We start from the raw sequence: 15,694 nt of genomic DNA, 5'->3' as shown, positions 1-15,694 counted from the left end.
AAGGCATCCAAACCGTGGTTTGACGATGATTGTAAAGAAGCCAGGAAAAAAATATAAATCACTAAAAAGAAAATTGAGAAGAAATCGATCTCAACTTCAGGAAGCCGAAACTAAATCATTAGTAAAAAAATATAAGAAGACTATGGATATAAGTATCAGAAAACATAAGGAAAACATTTGAAATCGAAAAAATAATTTGAAATCCACTAACCCAAAAGAATATTGGAAAATTTTTAATAGTGGAAAAAAAACAGAAAAGCCCTAATATACATTGTGCCTATGAATATATTGTTAGATTATTTCAAAACATTAAATGCTGGTAGCGCGAATGAAGATGGCGAAAATGTAAACAATCAAAACGATATTAATAGATTAAATGTGTCATTAAATGTAACCATAACTGTAGATGAAACTGAAAAAGCAAATAAAAATCTGAAAAATAATAAAGCCTCTGGTGACGATGTCATTATAAATGAGTATTTGAAGCATTTATTTCATATTCTATCTAGTATATTTAGTAAAGCTGTTTAATATTATATTTGACAGTGGCATTATTTCCGAGATTTGGTTATTGGGAAATATTATACCAATATATAAAAACAAGGGTGACAAATTGGATCCCAAAAACTTTAGGCCTATTACTATTATTAGCTGCTTTGGCAAATTATTTACCTCCGTTTTGAATACAAGATTAAACAATTTTTCTGATGATTATCAGATAATTTGTGAAAATCAGTCATTGTTTAGAAATGAATATTATAATAGTACTACAGACAATTTATTTGTTATTTACATGTTATTTAGTTTAATGAAAAGTAAAAACAAAAAAATATGTATTGTACCTTTATAGACTTTGCTAAAGCCTTTGATAGTGTATGGAGAAATGGATTGTATCAGAAATTGCTTGGACATGAAATAAATGGTAAAATTTGTATATAGATTCTACCACTGCATCATGTGTGAGACGATAAGTATCCACTAGAGACAGTTAAATTTTCAAATTTAAAACGCGAGCCTCGGCGAGCGTTTTAAATATTTAAAATTTAACTGTCGAGAGTGGATAAATACCGTATTGCACGAGATTTGGAGGTGGAAGCTGTTTCTCTAATGATTTTAGACGATATGCAGACAATCATTATCCTTCTTTTCGAATGATCTGCAAAAAAGATGTGTACTTTCTATGTGACGTCATCAGGCATGGTTGCCTTTTTTTATGACGTCACAATAGGAATTTCAGTGGAAATTGAATTTTGACCAATGACAAACGGAGATCAAACGAACCACACGTTGATTTAAGGAAAATAATCAACAGGTCAGGAAAACGATAAATCGGTTAAGAATTAGAGAAAACGTTATATTCAATATGTAATGTGGTATTAAATCCAGAATTGTATATAATGGTCAATCATCTGACTATTTTCCTTGTAATATTGGGGTGTGACAAGGAGAAAATCTCTCTCCTTTCTTATTCTTATTCTCCGTATATCTGAATAATTTGGAATCTTATTTACAAATGCATGATGATTTGGGACTAAGCTGTATATCTGAAGAAATTGAGAATGATATATAAAAACAGGATGTGGTATGATTGCCAATGAGACAACCCTCCACAAGATACCAAAATGGCACAGAAATTAACAACTATAGGTCACCGTACGGCCTTCAACAATGAGCAAAGCCCTTACCGCATGGTCAGCTATAAAAGGCCCCGAAATGACAAATGTAAAACAATTCAAACGAGAAAACTAACGGCATGATTAATGTACAAAATAATGAACGAAAAACTAATAGATGAATATTTATATTAAACTATTTGCTTTATTATATGCAGATGATACATTTCTGTTTGCTGAATCAGTTGAAGTTCTTCAGTCTCAACTTAATACATTTAATGAATATTGTAAACTTTGAAAACTTAGTGTAAATTCTAGTAAAACAAAAAATATGATTTTTTCTAGTGGACGTTTATCGCAAAATCTTCATTTTTTATTTTGATAATGTTGAATTAGAAGTTGACTTTTTCAAGAAAAGGTATCCATGCAAGTACCAAAAAAGATATTAGTTACTAAGATATATCGTGCTATGTACGGTGTATTTGAAAAGAAGAGAGTTCATAAACTCTCTGTGAGATATCCGTATGATTTGTTCGATAAGATAGTGAAGCCTATTTTACTTTATGGGTGTGAAATTTGGGGGTTCAGTAATACGGATATTATAGAAAGAAATTTTGCAAGCTACTACTGAACTTGAAGAAGTCGACTCCAAACTTTATGGTATACGGCGAACTTGGTGTGTATCCCATGACAGTCTACATTAAATTGCGTATGGTAAATTATGGGTCTAGAATTGTTCACGGCAAAGAAAATAAATTGTCACACATTTTGTATAACTTTAAGTTTTTAAAATATTCACAGAATATTGTACGTCTGAATGGATTATTTTTATAAAAAATATTCTTAATACATGTGTTTATAGTAATATCTGGTTAGTACAAACTGGCTTTAGCCCAAAATGCCTAAAAAATAGTTTAAAACAGAAGTTATTTGACCAAAACTGGCGTTCAGATATATGTAATTCTAATGCAATTTTTATGTAACCACTTTTTTCATTGGCTAAAAGTTGCCGTCAAATCCACAGTTGACCAGTCGTAACTAAGGAGGGACCCGCCATTTTGAACTGATTGAATCAACAAATGTTCAATGTCTACAATATAATCGCAAATTAAATAACACCAACCTCAAAATCGCCGTTTTAATGTTATTTCATCCAAATTTGAATCGTAGAGGTAACGTAATCAAAAGCAAGTCCTTGGAAACGTCCGTTGTCGTCAAGTTCTATCAGCAACAATAGCAGGGGGAATTAATTAGGTGGCGCTACAGTCGTCGGTGACGTCAAAAAGTCCGCGAAATAAATCGGCTAAAAAATCGACGTTTAAACTATTTTTTTCAACTTGTCATGCTTCTATTATAATTGATTTTTAAAGTTTGTAGATTTTGTGAACAATATAGTTTCAATACGACATTAAAACATTGTCGAAAATAACTTTTATTTGCTATTACTTTATCCTGTCCATTCTAAAAATGATCAGCCATCTTTTTTGTTCGCCAAAAACATCGAATTTATATAACTTGACGTTTGCGTATCCAAATACGGAATAGAACGTTAAAAATCTTAAATAAAACCGGGTAACCTATTTCAAATTTCTACACAATTATGAAGCCATCATTTTTTACTATTATACATCAATTTTGGTGACCACCAGTCACGTCAATTTGTACCTGGTTTTGGCTGCGTTTCTACTTCAAAACAGTAAAGTTCAACTTCTTTTCATTGTACCTGTTTCCAAAGTACTTTAAAATACTGATTTTATTATAGATAGGAATGAAATTGTGATTAAAAATTGTTGTTTTTCACAATTCCATATGATATCTCCATTTTAAAGTAATTAAACCCCTTTTTGATCCCCTACACAAATTGACGGTGACACTGTTTTCTTTTTCAACATACGTCATATATAACGTTTACAAAATATGTGTCAGGGTCATGTGCATAGTGAAAATTTACACATTGGACAAGTGAAACAACAAACAAAGTTCTTCTTTATGGCGTTTGAAACTATAGGTCTAAGAAAATTTCATTTATACTGGAAGCAAATATGACAAATTAATGATGGCCTATGGATAAACAAAAGCACAAAAATAGCAATAGAAAATGCATTGCAAAGAAAATTTCTGGAGGAAAAAACATATGAAAAAAGGAGATGAAGGTCAGTTAATTATATTTATGTTTTATAAGTTAAAAACCTTGCTTATCAATTATCTCTTTACTAAGTAAGCTACATTAATAAGAGCAAACACTAGCTTTTCAAGTCTAACAAGAAATTAATTCATAGAGATGTGTGCTTACAAAATTGAATTTATTCAAATGGCAAAATCTTGTCAAATTTAATCATCATTGATCATTATTAAAGTAAAATGCACAAGATTTGTCATACCAACTTTCATTTCTGAGATTAATATCCAATTATTCAGGTAAAATATACAATACTTTGTTTATAAATATGTAAAGCAGCAGATACAGCAACCTGAAGAGAAGAAGCCCCAATTTTTTTTCAAAATGCTTACTTTCATAATCTATAAAATGCAAAAGTTTAAAATAGCCTTCCAATACGTCATAATTATTTGGACTATAAAATACCTTGAGAAATTGGACAAGGGTTACTGTGCTAGCTAATCTAATAGTTGAATTTTACATAATAATGATTTGAAAATTCAAAATTATGTCACTTTCACTTATAATTTTAAGCATTATTTTTTTACAGAATTTTTGTCTTTTTTTTGGTAAACTTATCCTTTTTCTGTATGATATTTTCTAGGCAGTAATGTACTGTTCAACTAAGAAACATAGGCTTGAGTTAAAAGGCTTTTTTACTTTGAAGAAACTAAATTGTGACTCTTGGTCACACTTTATTAAAATATAAAATATAAATGGTCAGTACTATTTTTTTTCAGAAAGATTATTTAAATTGTATACAGTCTGTTTTATTGAACTAAACATTGTTAGAAGTAGTTACATTAGGGGTGATTCCATATCCCATTATAAAAAATTACAAACTGAAAGTAAATTTCATCAGCCAGGGCTAATTTATATTAATTCAGCTAGGTTTCTAGATCTAATTTTTACCAATTTTATTTCTTTTAATTTTTACCTGTAATCCTTCTCTGAAAAGTAGGGAAGTATCTCTTCTTCTCATTATAATAACATAGTTGTTAATCTAGTTTCTTTTATTTCCTTCTTGATTTTTGTAAAATAAACTCCTTTTTATTCATTTTGGTGGGTTTTTATTTTTGACTGGTGATATCAAGGGGAGATAACCACTTCCACAAATCGGCAAAAAAACCACCGCTTCGTGTTGAACATAACTTGACGTTTGCGTATCCAAAACTGTATTGCCTAGATATTCATATCGAGTGTTTGTCTCAATGAGATGCTTTATCAAATTTAAATTCAGCCCATCATTTTTAGTTTCCTCGAAAATATTTAGATTTTTCGATCAGGAGCCTTGACAATTTTCACACAAACTTCAAGTTTGAAGATAAAATAAAGAGTAAAGGACTTTGAGTTGATGTGTAAGTTTTGACGAGTTAAAACTATGTATATTCAAGATTATTTTGATCAATAAGTTTTTACTATGACAGTGGTATTTTAGTGAGTAAAAGTGAGGTTTGTCTCATCCGTAGTTTTACTAAATTTTCACGGTCACGTGACTCTATTGTTGCTGATAGACTTGGGGTCAAACCGTGACCTGCTTTCCAACTGTAATAACCTCCAGTTTGTAAGTTTTAATTTGAATGACGTCACGTTTAGCCATAACGTCTTTGTGCAAAAATCATTCATAAAGTTTCGCGGATTTTTCTTTTATTTCGAATTTATACATTTTTTCAAGCTCTAACGTATTATTTCTTTTTGTAATGCATTAGAATCGGAATAACAGTACTGTAGTTGAAGAGTTGCCACCGTCAATTTTGATTTGACGGTGGCAACTCTTCAACTACAGTACTGTTATTCCTTAATTCGTCAAAAGGCTAATCATACAGATTATATAAGGATTGAATTCGAAAAATATTTAGATATATTACAAGATAGAGATAGGGTTATATTTTGTAGATTAAGAACTGGTAATCATAGATTACCAATTGAAACTGGAGATGGATATGTTTAGATAGACAAAGAAGATATTGTAACTTATGTCAATATCAAGAATTAGGTGACGAATCTCACTTTCTTTTGAATTGTAGATCCCTAGACGACTCAAGAAAACTGTTTTTGGATAATTGTTATTGTAACAGAGTAAATGTAATTAAATTTTGTAAATTATTACAAACAACACATAGAAATAAAAAAAAATATATGTAAATTTATAAAGGTTATAAACTCACTAGCAGGTCTTCCTGGTTAGCCTTTGTCTATCTGTTTTTCTATCATAATAACTAAATGATCATGTATAGTAATTGTAACATTCTTATCTTGTCCTGTGCACAATTTATTTTGTATATTATGTATTACTAGTTCATTCTTTGTACCAGTGTGTATACAGTGGTTTTAAAGAATAAAATTGTCTTGTCTTGTGTTGTCAAAAAGTAATGATGTTCAACACTACAACTTACGATCTGTCTCTAATAATGATCTATTTGTTCCAAAACCAAATACAAATTTTTATAAAGAATCTTTTCATTATTCTGCAACCAAGGTATGGAATAATTTACCATTCACAATAAAACATTGTCGTAATGTGGAATTATTCAAGAAACATTGTTATAATATTTTCTTGAAAATTCTATGCAAGTCAAATAATTTTTCTTTTATGGTTAGAATATGAAAACTTTAGCAATTTGTTGCCATTTGAATGTTTGAATGATTGAATTGTATATATGTATATATATATATATATTGTATTCTAATCTATGAATGCTAACTGTATACATTTATTTTGTTTGAGGGCCTAAATGAAAATTAGACTAGTTCTATTTGAGTTACCCTCTTTAAATAAAGAATTTATTATTATTATTATTACTATTATCATTATTATTATTATTATTATTATTATTATTATTATTATTATTATTATATAAGATGGAACCTAACTAGAACTAAGAGGAATTATTTGCTAGATTTCGACCACAGCTTCGGTGTTATATCAACAAATTACATAATCAATTTGTATCACCCCTTCCACCGTTATACTTATTTTATGTAACATTTTTTTTAACCTTTTTTAAACAGCAATTCTTTTTATCTCGTCGTCAGACACGATTCTTTTTATTCTTTTGTTGCCGTTGTCTGGACAAGTTACAGTTGCAGCAATGGCGACGGGTGGATGTTTGGTCTCGATTTGTTCAGCCCATACAGCTAGGTCATCGTCGATTTCAGCCGATTCTAGGTCTAGGTCTGAGTTACCGTTTCCAATGAGGCTAAACACCTCATCTTTGTCAAGCAATTGAAAGTCTGCAGGTTGTATATCTCCTAATTCATCTGGAACTGGCAATCCAAATAGAGAACATATGTCTTCAGCTGAATCATCAGGTTCTTGGGAAAAACGGTTCTGCGTCAAGAACATGTCGTCTCCGTCTTAAGACATTTTGTGGAGTAAATTTAAATTTATTAGGCTTTGCTTAAATACACTTTAATACAAATTCGGATAATTTCTGTATTTTTTACTCCGAATAGATTTTAGAAAAGAGCTAATGGTGTTTTAAAATCAGAAAGGCAGTGTATTTTGTTAAATGAAGGCTCAATGAAGGAATCTTAGGTATAATGGGATGAATAAATTTATCGAATTTCAAACTTATCATAAAAAACAGTTAGGAAATCAAACCATTTTTGTACACTCTATTTATTCAATTAAAATTGAAATAAAAATAATGAAAAATAAGAAAGTTTTGTTAAAAAAAAATCCCATTTACAGGACAATATCATCTCTAAAGACTGTCTTCATTAAACTTTCAGTTCAAAAGTATATTTTAATATACAATCAGTCGTGAATAAACGAAAATTTATATAAAGTAATTAATAAGGTTTTATTCTTGTTGAGCACATCCATTTTATATTTTTAATTTTGATACGGTATGATTTAACCTCTTTCTGAGTTTTTTATTCGTTTCGTCGCGCAAAAAGCGTCCTGACGTTTCATATATGTGACGATACAAAACATGTGTCCCTCATTATAACAATGCAATTCTTCCCGCGTCAATTTAGCCGTAATAAGAAAAACGATGTAATTATATAAAAGTCATTTTCATAGAGATTATTTATCAAAGATTGTCATGAACGGTGTTTTTAATACAAGAACATTTATGAATACATTTTTTAGTAAAAAAATACAGTTGTTTATTTTTATTTCATATCTTACAAAATGAAGATAAAATATACATTGCTAATAATTCTATCAGCGCTTTTGTTATATCTTCATATAAGTTAAATGTAAAATGAGTCTGAACCCCTAAAAATTCTAGAATATATTTATCCTTGCTACCTTATTAGCTGAGTAAACCTTGTCAATATTGATAAAAACCGAAAAATATCTTTAAATAATTATGAATATAAAAGAACGCACCTCATACAAATGAAAATAAGACAATGTCGCTATGTATCGAATAAAAAATAAAATAAAGAATTAAACCTTGAGCAGCTGGTTCTATGACATACTTCGTGTTTTAAGGTATTAAGGTATTATGTGTCAGATAAAATTTTTCATTATCAGCCTTGTTTCGTTAAAAGAGGAAAGAATCTTTAAATACTATTATCAATATTCAATGGGACGTTCATTATTGTTATTTTGTTGACTTCACTTAGGGAGCAACCATTTAACTTCAAAAAGGGGGGGGGGGGAGGGGGGGAGGGGGGTTTGTTTTTTTTGTCTGAGTCAGACATTTTTTTTCGCACAAAGCGGACTCAATTTTATGGATTAGGAATACGAGGGAACAGAAACTAAATAAAATTTCTATGGTCTACATGTAAGCCTGAAGTAATCATCATTCACGACTGAAAATATTATATTTTGATCTTTATATTCTATAGTACATTTTGATTGGCATACATGTCATGTTTTTTTTAAAGAATCACATTCGTTTTCGTTATTTGATAAGTTGCTGTCTGCACAACGTCCAGTGACAAGTATTTCATGGAAAATTTAGGGCGAGAACAAGTTTACAATAAATCTGTTGCTCAGTAAGTTCTGATAAATAAATGGACAGTGATGAAGGTTGGAAAATTAAAGTTGCCACTGGAAAGATTGATATGTTTGATAAGATAACAACTCATAGTTTGCATAGCATCGGGTCACCTACAGATTAAACGTTCACATTTTGAGCAAATAAAGATTTTTAGATTATACCATTCCAGGTACAAATTCATTGAAAATGTAATATCGCTGTACATGTATATCGCTTAAGGTAGATGGGGTGTCTAAATTATAATCCATAGAATTTTTTAATAATTTGCCAAAACGTAGTTTATATCATGCTTTTTAAAAAACATAATAAAATGAATAAGTCACGGGGCTTATTTTCACGCTACAGGATGTGCAAAATTGACAGATTTTGTATAAATTATGCACGGAAAACCCAATTTTCTGCCATAAAACGAAAACTACACCATAGAATTTTGAGATAAAATATGAGAAGATAGCTCTAACATTATGCTTTCAGATAAGAAAAAGAAAAAAAGGGTCACGGGACCCGTTTTCTTGCTACATAAAAAAGAGGTAAATTCCTAACACATTCTATTTTAAAAGTAATTTTATCTGAATTATCTGCCCTTACATTTGAGTTGCCCCCCCCCCCCCCCCCCCCCCCCCCCCCCCCCCCCCCCCCTTAGTTGGCAAAGTTGGAAAAAATTGAATCAAACAAAAGTATTCTATTTTTTTGTAAAATACAACCATAAATATGATAAAACATGTCATTTTCTATCTTGAAATGAAAATTCTTACACATGAATTACCTACTACTCTCAAAATTTGTACATTTTATTAAAGATCTAGACCGATTGTTTTCTGGTATTTCAAAATCCAAGATGGAGGAAGACACCCTATCTACATGAACCTTAACGTACATGTACCTTAATAGAAATCATATATATGGGTTCAGACAGATATTTTTCTGTCGGAATTCTTAAATGAAGCGTGTACTGGGATTATTAATATTTCGCATAATAAAGTACAAAATGTATCATGTCTGTAATTAGTTAGATATTAGGTAAAGCGATTATAAATACAAATATTTTAATATGATTACAATGTAAATGCTATATTAAAACAAAAAAACTTTCTCGTAAGTTAGCAACATTTTGTATGAAAATGCCGAATGACACAATTAGTAAACCATTCAAATTAGTCGGTGTTATAGAACTACAAATATAACAAGTTTTTGGACCTGTGCTCATTTAAGAATTGAATGCTTCTTTTTGTAAATTCATTGGGGTTTAAAAGCGTTGACCGAAGTACATTTTGTATGAAGCGCGGAAGCGCTTCATTCTAAATATGTACGCACGGTCAACGCTTTTACAACCCTATGAAACTACTAAAAGAAGCATTCAATACTTATAATTACATTTTTTCGCTATGATCATGAAAACACGATTCCTATCAAGTTTTTCTTTTTTTTACCAGTGCACTTTATTGTGGAAACGGATGTCATCATGTATGTTTCAACGCGAGATTGCTGTTAGACAATCAAAATAACGTATAATAATAAAACATACATCTAATGTAATTATTCTTAAATATAAATCTCATCTTAAATACTAATCTCATCTTAAATACAAATCTCATAATCTCTAAAAAGCAGCACATAAAGGATTTTTTTATTACATATTTGAATTAATTAGGTGGAAAATAGCTTGAATGCAAATTTTTGTCAAAAAATCATTGTGTTATAAAAACAGTATCTTATGCCTTTAAACGCTAATGACGTCATATTAGCGCTTAAAGGTTTGAGACATTCGGGCATTTAAAGTGGACAAGTTTTGGCGAATAACAATTATCGCACAAATTTTGAGCAATTTGTTATTTTTAGGGAACGATTTGACAAAATAAACACGTTTACGGAGGATCGGAAACGTTTACAGGGATGGACAGTTTGAGAGTGTTTCATATAATACATGTTCATGAAATACTAATTATCTTTTGCCTTTCAATATCCTTTTAATTGTACTTGATGAAGCTGGTAATATTTTTAAATAATAGTAACTTATTGTTTGAAATTCACTTCTCACCATTTCTCCCAATTGCAATGAACAAGTATGTGTACCTGCATGTATACCTCAAACAAGAGAAATAGTTTGCATTCTATTTTACTTTTAAAATCAGATTCGTGCATTCAGAATTGAGTAGGTGTCCTATAAAATTTCTCTTGACATTGTCATATCATGAAAAATGGAATGACTTGAGAGTGTGTTAACAATATCTATGCATTCATTTCTACACATGACTGATCATGTGTTAATGTTTTTCAATTTCCTTTGCATTTTGATGACTAATTGAACAGACTATTGAAACAAAAAAAGTTTAATTGAATTAAGTTTTATTTAATTCAGTTCACAGATCAAGTGCAACGATTAAATTAAATTGTAGATGCTTTTCAGTACTTCAATTCACAGACACCGCATTTGACATTAATTTCAGCAGCTACAAGCTTGAATCTCTGATAATATAATACAAAGTAGACGAATTCTTCGTATTCATAGTAATGAATGCACGGCTTTTCGCATTGGAAAGTATGTTTTGTATCAGGACTTTAGTTCTAATGTCATGTTTGAGTTTTGCTGAACTCGGTCTTTCAAAACAACGTTTTATATCGACGAAAGCAAGGCTAAATATTTTCAGCAACACCAGAATTGTAATGCCAATAGCACAATCTTCAATCGCTTGTGCTATGTTTTGCTCTATAACTGAAGCATGCTGTTCTGCTAGCTATAATGAGAAGTTAGCACAATGCGGTTTAGATCAAACTTGCTGTCCACAAAGTGACTCTTTAGAAGAAGGAATTGTAATGAGGAAAACCAACGGTAAAAGTTTTTCTTTTAAGGTGGTACCTAACACTACAGGGAGATAGCTCTGTAAAAATCAACTTAACGTTTTAATCACGTTGTATTGTTAAGGAAATATTAAGCTTCTCAATGATCAAAATTAGTGTTTGTCAAACTGCTATATAACCAAAGAAATTTTTCTGATAAAGTGGTTGGTTCAAATTTTTTGAAATTTTTGTATTTTTGTCAAAGGGTCAAAGTAAAGATTTTGTCAAAATTTTATGAAAATTAAACGAGCCAAATTAATATTAGTCAAGGTGTTGGGTACCACCTTAATTAAGATGGTTTATGTTTGTCTTCTTCTTCTTCTTTTCACTTGTGATTAAATTTTATATAGCTAGTTAAGTAGTATAGAACAATGTAATTTTATAATCAAATTTGCACAGTTTACAGGTGAAACTACAATGTAATCACAATTGTTTGCTTAAGATTACCTTTTTTCTAATTACAGCAGATTGATGTATATAATCTTGTATTTATATTTTGTTACGTTTTTCAGAGTCAGTTTCACTGTTATGCCCATGTGGATGGACTCGTCATGAAAGCAAATGTTATTTCTTCAGTGAAGACACAGCAATATGGAAGAACTCCAAGGTATCTTTTTAAATATTTTCTCAGTTTACTAAGATGGTTACGTAGAAAATTTACAGTGGACATATACAAGTTCTGCATATATTGAACATATAAAAATTTATTTGTTTGATTTTTATGATTTTATTTCTAAGAAATGCCTTTAAGTTTGTCTCTACTGTGATGAAGTTGCGAAAGCCGAATGTACTATACTACACAGGGTAATTTCAATCACGTGAATTTCAATTGAATTTAAATGCATGTGAATCTCACGTGAAATTCAAGTGAATTTCACGTCAAACGAGCTTACATGTTAAACTTACGTGAAATCCGTTCATGTGAGTTTCACGTCAATTTCAAATGAATTTCTAATATAAATTTTTTAAAATAACATCTAAATTTTCAAATTTTATCGAAATCATGAAAAATACCAATTTAATTTGTAAAGTTCACGTTAAATTAATGTGAATCTCAATTCATGTGAAATTCACATGGTAATTTTCACGTGAGTTTCATGTATAAGCTCGTTTGACTTGAACCTCACGTGAAATTTTAGACGTGAATTTCACGTGAGATTTATGTGAAATTTACATGAGCAAAATTTGCCTGTGTAAACCTATGCACGTCAAATTGAATTGGAACGTATCATTTTCGTAGATATTGCTAGTTTGAACGATACCATTTAATCTTTCGTTTGAAAACAAGAATGTCAACTTGTTGACTGCAGCAATACCTTCCATTTCATAATTACAATGAATTATGACGAATTTTACTAAAAAAAATCCTATGTCTATACTGCTACCACTTTTCACAACAATTTGAGTCCACCACTATAAAAATTGCCTACACAGTCAAACAAAAAGAAATTACAGTAACACATATATATATACTTTATAAAATCACTTTAACCCCCTGATCATATGACTTTATCATCTAACACATTCAACCCTATCAGAAAACATGTATCGTAGTATTCTATGCTCATTAATGTAAATCCCTTATGCTTGCGTTTCGGCCAGTGACTACCTATATAGTTGCAAAAGATATAGCTAGTTATCCCTTTTGTTGTTGTCTCATTGGTAATCATACCACATCTTCTTTTATGAGGAAATATATAAAAGAAGATGTGGTATGATTGCCAATGAGACAAATCTTCACAAGAGACCAAATGACACAGAAATTAACAACTATAGGTCACTGTACGGCCTTCAACAACGAGCAAAGCCCATACCGCAAAGTATTTTAATAGAGTTTAAGACTTTAACTTCACTGTTTAAAGATAAGAGGTAATTGTATTTTCTATGATGTCTGTAGAAATATTTTTGATATAATTGTGTGCAATGTATAGTAGATTATTGCTAATATATAGGCGACTGTCAGTCAGAGTGATCTAATATTAACAGGTAAGAGTGTGATACAGATTTGTTCTGATCGAAATAGTTATATATAGATTTTCAACATGTAAACAAAAGCGAGCATGTTAAGAATGCATTTAACTTTATATACTTGATAAATTATGTTACTCATAAACAGAGGGACGCTTCTTATTCTCCAATATTTTATTTCGGTCTTTCTTGCTTTGATACAAACATCGGATAAATAGAGAATATGATATGGCTTTTTCAATATCACATCCGTATCAACCCGAGACACCAATATAATCCCAAGAGCTCTGCTCGAGGGATTATATTGGTTGAGGGTTGATACGGTGTGTGACATTGAAAAAGCCATATCATATACACTTTATTATATACATATACATCACGTAGATGTTGTTTTATGTGACATGACGTCATACAGGTAAGGAGGTTTGAAATGACGTCATACAGATTATAGGTTTGACATGACGTCATACAGATTATGGGTTTGATAAAGCCTTTGCAACAGTGACTGTAATCGATGACGTGACGTCATACAGATTAAAGGTGTGATAAAGCCTTTGCAACCGTGCTGATATCGATATCATCACGGGTGGCTGATACAGCACGCTTGACAATGATTGTATTACACATACAATTTATCTGTATTTACTACTAAGTATATAATAAACAAAAATAACATTGTTGGTAACGAAGCTATATTGGTATTTTTTACGTGAGGTTATGATTAATTAAGTACCAATTGCATCACATGCAATTACATGTAATTGTACGACACAATTTACAAATGGAAAGATACATTTTTTGTAGGTAGTAAAAATATGCCAACGGGCTTGTATTGCATGACCTTATCTTTTGCACTAGTGCTCTCTTTGTTTGTGAATAGTATAGTTGTTTCATTGACATTCATAAAGATCTCCCTTTTAAGTGGTTTTAGTTCTTTTCACAACCTGGCTGAGCATTGAAAAAAATACCAATGGTTGGTTCAATAACGTTCAATTAACCTTTAATTATATTTGTAGGTGTTTTTGTAGGTAGCTTATTCATTATGATACTATCCACACAAGTCTTTACGCTTAAAAGACTATTAGTTTGAATGGTTCTACACTAGTAATTTTCGGGGCCCTTTATAGCTTGCTGTTCGGTGTGAGCCAAGGCTTCGTGTTGAAGGCCGTACCTTGACCTATAATGGTTTACTTTTATAAATTGTTACTTGGATGGAGAGTTGTCTCATTGGCACTCATACCACATCTTCCTATATCTATTAAGGATGTTCGCTACTCTGTTTCAAATAAACAAGCTTTTTACAAGACTGTTAACAATTTATAGTATATAAATAAAGGAACTAATAAAGCAGAAAAAAATGAAGGGTCCGTGCACTTGTTTTCGAAATATAAGCCATTGAAAATTTGGCGGGAAAATATTCTCTCTTGATTTTTCACACATTTAACATTGACACCTTTTTTCTTTCAAAAACTATAAAAAAAATAAGATTTTTAAATATGGATTTTTAAACTATATGTAATAAAATTATGAAAAGAAAAACAGAGCTTAGCGGGAAAAATTGTCAATGGCACTTCCAGAGGATTCAAAAATCAGAGGATCGAACATTCTTAAAAATATATATGAGAAACAAATTATCATTATGTCTTACATTATACTATCAATAAGTTACAATACCTTTCAAACTACGATATAGTTCAATTTATGAATTGCAACTTACCAGTTCCATGGAAATAAAAATTGATAACTATCTTAACAGTGGAAACATTTTAGCAAATTATCAAACCAAATAAATTTTTATTTATTAAATGTGCTTAAAAAATTTGATATAATTAACTGTAAGAAAACATTGATTTCCTACCCTGACTGAGGTAATTAAGATATATTCAATGTGTATTATATCTAAGACTTTTGGATCATTAGTTGTAGGATCAGTTCAGATTGCCATTACATTGTAATAATCTATTGATTCCAGACTGCGTGTGAAGCATATGGAAGTTACCTGGCTGAAGTAAAAACAAACAGCACACGAAATTTTCTGAGGATAAAAGCAGCTGAATATCGTACTTCTGGTTTGTATACAAATTTCTCTGATATAAATGTTTCCGTTGCCGTTTTAGATTATCCATACTATGTTACATACATATTAAATTAATATG

Source organism: Mytilus californianus, unplaced genomic scaffold (assembly GCF_021869535.1).
Source record: "Mytilus californianus isolate M0D057914Y unplaced genomic scaffold, xbMytCali1.0.p SCAF_10, whole genome shotgun sequence".
Lineage (NCBI taxonomy): Eukaryota > Metazoa > Mollusca > Bivalvia > Mytilida > Mytilidae > Mytilus > Mytilus californianus.
Note: the sequence above shows the minus strand (reverse complement) of the source record.